Genomic DNA, 5,992 nt, shown 5'->3' on the forward strand with positions numbered 1-5,992 from the left:
GATTAAGCAATGTGTCCAAGGTGAGAAGGTGTCAGGGCTAGTGAGTGTCCTTACCACACCCCCGTAGGAGATGGCAGGGAGGATTCAAACCTGGGCCTGGCCGACCTGTGTATGTGTGTGTGTGTGTGTGTGTGTGTGAGAGCATGTGTGTGTGTGTGTGTGCATGTGTGTGTGTGTGTGGTTTCTGGCTGTGATCCTATAGGATAGGAGAGGCAGGGAGCCAGTGGACTCGCAGTACTGCTTCTGTTTTAAATCGAGACAAAGCTTGGGACCATCACATGGGCTTCCTGTGGGGAAAAAGGGAGGACAGTCCATTTAATTAACACCCCACAAGACCCCTGGAACTCTCCCTCCAGCCAGAGCACCAGCAACCCTGATAGCATCTGCGCTGCCCCACCACGAACCTGTAAGCAATTCATTTCCTACACTTATAATAAATAAGTCAATGAAAAAGATGTTCGACATAATTTCCCCAGAGAATGGAAGAAAGAAGCAGCGTGAATTGGAAGCTTCTATTATCTTCTGTTGTCTTGTCTCTGATGACAGATAATGGTGGCTGGTGAGGGGGATTGGCTGGCGGGGAGAATAATGCTTGGGTAAAGGTGGCCTTTAGAATATATCATCCCGCATCCAACTCAAAAAGGGAAGAAAAAAGCAAAAGACAAGGCAAGGCTAGCCGTGCTTCTCTGTTCAGGCCTCCCTTCCATCCACATCTAGCCAAGTTGCAGCCCTTTTACTAGAGAAACCATTGTGTGAATCACCGTATTTGTTGCTGCTTTCCCCTGTGCCTTCAGAGAGCTGACTAATTGGTCCAATACCAGCTGCTCGTCATGAAGGTCTCAATTAAGAAAGAAATAGCCACCTTGTGAATTCCCTGGGAATCAATAGCCCTGGGGATGTCTCTTCTGCCTGCTGCTCAGGGAATGGTGAGGAAAACAGGACAGAGGCAGGCTCCGAGTCAATGGGATTAAAATCTTGGAGGCAGTAAGAGAGCTGAGTGGCCAGGAAACTCCAGGACAGTTCAGGAGGAAAGAATAATAGAGAGTTTGGCCAAATGAGTCAGCTTCCAAGGCTGAATCCAACTGGCTAGGGGCTGCCACAGGGGGAGTGAATTTTGGGGACATCTTGGGTTTGGACTAAATGTTTAAGACTCGCTTTTAAAGTGACAGTTAAAAGTATAGCAATTATTTTCAACCCTGACTGCCTGTAGGGGAGCTTTTAAAATACAGTGATGCCCAAGCCCCACCTCACTTCAATCCAATCAGAATCTCCAGAGGGTAGGAACCAAACACTGATGTATTTTAAGAGCTCCCTGGCTGACTCTGTGGTGCACCTGGGGCTGAGAACCACCAAAGATGGTACAGAGCACGTTTCTTCTCCACATGTGCTCCCTGGGCCAGCGGCATCAGCATCAATATCACCTGGAAGCTTGTCAGAACTGCAGAATCTCAGACACCACCCCAGAACTACTCAAGTAGAATCTGCAAGATCCTTAGTTCATTCTCATTCACCTCCAAGTTTGAGAAGAAATAGTTTAGACAATAGATTGTTTGGGGTTTTATTTCTACTCCAGCATTAAGGCACATTATTCAATTTCCCTGAAACTCAGTTTCACTGTATGTAAAATGGGACTAATGATATGTATATGCCACAGTTATCAAGAGAAGAATACAGAATCATTTCTGCAAAGCATTTCACACACACAGTGCTTAGAACAGTCACTTCTCAATAGACACATGTGGTTCCTTTCCCTTCCACATGAGGATTAAATGAGATACATCATGTAAGACGTTTAATAGAGTGCTTGCTTGTACTATGTGCTTAATAAATGTGGGCTATTCTTATTTCCTCAAGCATTCCTTAGGCAGACAGCCGGACTCCTGCCTTTGTGGTCCTCCAGCTCGCTACTCATCCATCTCCTCCAGCCCTTAGAGTATTGAATTTCAATAAGCCATTTTTATGTCTCTCAACCCTGCTGGGTCTTATTCAGCTCACTTCCTTGGGCCTAGCACAAAGTAGGTCCAGGAAATACATAAATAAATGTGAAGGCCTTAAAGCGTTCCTTAGTTGGCGAACAGAGAGGCCGGGGATCATGTGCCTGGGGCTTCCAAGTCCTTAGACGTCCTGTTTCTTGGCCCCTGGGTAAGAACGAGGCTCTCTGAAGGAGGAAGGGGCCCCTTCCAGTGTCTGTGAGTAGAGAGCAGGTAACAAAATATGTCATGGAATATTCTGTGTGTTGGGTCAGTTTCAACCAACACAAAATCTAAATGCTTTGTAGACCTAATTAAACTGTGAGCTTCTAGAAAAATAAAACCGACTTTGAGATTGTCTCTAGACTTCCTTTATTCCTAGCATGCTAGGGCTGGAAAAAAAAAAAAAAGAAGAGAGAGGTCAGTCCCCTTTGGCTGTTACGCCCCATGGCAAGCAAGGGGAAGGCTTGGCAGATGGCAGCAATGCCCTTCTAATTCATGGGTCACCCTGGAGCTGCCCACAGACAGTGCCAGCCCTTTTAATGAAATCACTTAATTGGCATGAACATAGGTGAGTGTACAGGTCACCTTTGCTCAGGTCAGGGGCTAAGATGGGAGCATGAGGCCTCTTGGGCCTGCACTAAGCACTTTTTTCAAGAAGACTGTGTTGCTGCCAGGTTCAAGAGAGAGAAGGTTGAAACCTAAAATACTAATAAACAGCTCATAGTCCTCCCTAGGGACCCAGCTTTGCCAGGTCATGCAGGACCAACCTCACAGGTACCAAGGGGTTGCAGACTGCCTCTCGTAGCTTTGATAAAAGTCAATCATTTCTATTAGTTTATGCATGCACTCATTTAACAAAAGGTTTTCCAGTCCCTGCTCTGTGTTAGGTATATAAAGTACTTTTCTGTACATTGTTCCATTTTATTTCTTTTAACTGGACAAGAACTTTCTGAGTTAGCTACTGTCTTCCCATTTTACCAGTAGATAAGCAGAGGCTTAAATAAGTTAAAGAAAAAATCTTTAACTTATTTTTATTTATTAAAAATTAGTTACTAATTTTTAACTTAATTCACTAACTTATTAATTAACTTAGCTCAAAATCACACAGCTTGACAGGATTTGAACCATAGACTCTCCGATCAGGCCTCGATCAGTAGAAAGAGTTTACAGGCATGGCCTCCTGGTCCTTTAAGTCAAATGTTCCAGAAAGGTTTAGGACAAGGTCATAGAACTCCTGGCAGTACCAGGTGCCACCAAGAAGGAGGGTGCTTTGTTTCCATAGTCTTGGGGTACATAAAACTGGGCAGGGGGCAGTGGGTGGGGTTACACCAAATCCGAGCTGCCTTCACCTGTGCTGACCTGACATCTTGAGCAGACCAAGCCCCAGGCAGAAAGAGTGTTGGAAAGTCAAGACATGTGGACCTCAGTCCTCCCTGCTTCTTGAGACACGTTTGACCTTGCAGAGGCCCTTGCTCTTGCCATCTGGGGATTTAGGGCCAGATGGCTGCCCGGGTCTCTTAGAATTAGGTTGGCCTGATTCCTTGAGCTGTGGGGTTGGTGTTCCTGGAGTCACTGCTAAAAATTCTGCAAATTGCAGGGAAGCCAATGTTTAAAGACTTCTCCATTGCACTTGTGGCTACATACATCCACACACCTCCCACTGGGTCACGACGTCCTAGGGCTCATCCCACTGCCAAGGAGAGAGGCCCTTCTTTCCTCCATCCTCTACATCCCCAACTCCCAGTTTCTTTTTCTATGACCTAGGGGTACCAATAATCTGTCTCAAGTTTCTGATGGTGACGTGCTTGAGGTTGGGAAGCATTTCCCTGACTGTCTCATGAGCAGAAATGATCACACTGTGTGCCCAGCTCTTTGTTCTCCCCTTAGCCTCCCACTCAGTTTTCCAGGTGAGGACAGGGGCCACATGGAAAGGGAAAAGGTATTATAGTGGAAGGGATGCCCAAGAGTAGTGTGCATGGGAGGGGTTGAGCGATCATACTAGACATTTTCAGGTCTTTTTTATTGGCCATCTGTCCTCTACTTTCTTCTTGCTTCCAGGGAGGTGGGTCTGTGTCTGTGGCTGGATGCAGTGAGAGCAGCCAGAACCAACACCCAGCCTATTCTTCAGCCAGAGGAGTGAGGCTGAGCCCACTAACCTGGCACCTCCACGGTTTGCCCTCAACAAGTGCCTGATGCCTAACCAACCTCACCCATGAAGCCAAGGGTCATTCATCAAACCCATTTCCCTAAGCATCTCCTACATATCATGCACCTTGCCAGGCTGTGGGAACGCAGTGAAGAACATGATCCACATGGTCCCTGCTCACAGAACTTGCAATCTTGTACCAGAAGCTATTAAACTAATAATGGCACAAATAATTATAAAATAAAATTGCAGGAAGTGCTGCATGTGTCAGCTCCTGACCTTCCTTCTGCTTCCAGGACCAGGTGTGATTAAAAGTGAGGCTACTATGATGCACCACTAGAAGATATGGGAGGTGAAATCCAGTCCCGAATCTCGTCTCACCCTCTGACTCTTGGGATAGCAGAGCAAGTGAATAACAAAGAAAAGAAAGAAGATGCTATGAAAAGATGGCTTGGAGCTAGAAGGTGCTAGTGCAATGGATGGGGAAACCACATATCTGTCATTTCCATCTCTTCCATGTCACTGACGTTGGTCCTCTTGACCCTGTCTCAGCTCAGACCTGCATCATCTTTTCCCCAGATGATTGTGGCAGCCTTCTGCCGCCGATCTTGCCTCTCGCCCAGCCCAAGATAGCCTCGATAGGACTCTGCAGAGAACCTCTCCTCTTTCTGCCTAGAGCAGTATTTCTCAGCCTTTTGACTAGTGACAATTTGGAGCTAGATAACTCTTTGTTGGCTGGGGCTCTCCTGTGCGTTGTAGGATGTTTAGCAACATCCTTATTAGTAGTGACAACCAAAAATATGTCCAAAGATTGCCATATGCCATATGATTTGGGAACCACTGGCTAAGAGATATTATGCCCTTGAACTTGATATTCAAGGCTCTCCATGATCTGATTCTGAGCTGTGTTTCAGGCCGAGCGTGGTGGCTCACACTTGTAATCCTAGCACTTTGGGAGGCTGAGGCAGGCAGATCACCTGAGGTCAGGAGTTCAAGACCAGCCTGGCCGACATAGTGAAACTCCATCTCTACTAAAAATACAAAAATTACCCTGGTGTGGTGCCACATACCTGTAATCCCAGCTACTTGGGAGGCTGAGGTAGGAGAATTACTTGAACTCAGGAGGCAGAGGTGGCAGTGAGCCAAAGAAAGAAAGAAAAAGAAAGAAAGAAAAGCTGTGTTTCAGTATGCTATTCCTCTGTCCTGTCTCTCACATTCTATTATGTAGCCATAATCAAGTACATGAAGTTTTCTTAAAGTGCCCTACCCTTTTGTTGCCTTTGGCCATCCTGTTCTCTTGACTTACAGGGCCATGACATCTTCTCTATCTATTAAAATAGATCTACTTGTGTCACAAGATTCAAATAAAAGGCCTTGTCTGAGAAGCTTTTCCAGATTTCTAGAATTTAGTTATCTTACCTGTCAAATAAGGATAAAAATTCTTCCCCATGGATTGCCCGGAATCATAAAATTTCAGGGTTGTAGCAGACCTGGGGATTCACCAATGTCTTCTTTCAGGGAGACAGACGGAAATGCAAAGAAGTGGAGTGTCTTGTGGAAGTCATAGCCAGATGGAGAATAAGCTGCGCCTAGAACTTGGTGTTCTAAATTCCGACATCAATATCTTAAATCCGCTTGTCAGCTTTTGCAAGATGAAGACACTATCTAATCAACAGGAAAGTTAACTTTGTGGCCACAAGGTCACAAACTCTCTGTGCACCTCCATGTTTCTCTGTAAGGTGAAGGGCTAAACCAGCTGTTCCCCAAAAATCATTCCAGGCTGCTTTATGCCACTATGATACTAATTTTCTTTTGAGAAGACTGTCATTTAATCATAAGGTATTCTCATGGGGAGGTATTCTTAATACTTCCC

The 5,992-nt window shown here is 45.6% G+C and overlaps 1 long non-coding RNA gene across 1 annotated transcript; it reads right to left on the minus strand.

Moving 5' to 3' along the window:
- Positions 1–1,775: 1,775 nt before the first annotated feature.
- On the minus strand, positions 1,776–5,694 carry LOC105548698. Its single transcript, XR_001007431.1, has 3 exons — positions 5,539–5,694; positions 5,387–5,447; positions 1,776–2,187 (listed from the first exon to the last, which is right to left on the minus strand). It is a non-coding gene; the product is annotated as an uncharacterized LOC105548698 (long non-coding RNA).
- Between the last annotated feature and the right edge of the window lie 298 nt (positions 5,695–5,992).

Source organism: Mandrillus leucophaeus, unplaced genomic scaffold, assembly GCF_000951045.1.
Source record: "Mandrillus leucophaeus isolate KB7577 unplaced genomic scaffold, Mleu.le_1.0 Scaffold419, whole genome shotgun sequence".
Taxonomy (NCBI): Eukaryota; Metazoa; Chordata; class Mammalia; order Primates; family Cercopithecidae; genus Mandrillus; species Mandrillus leucophaeus.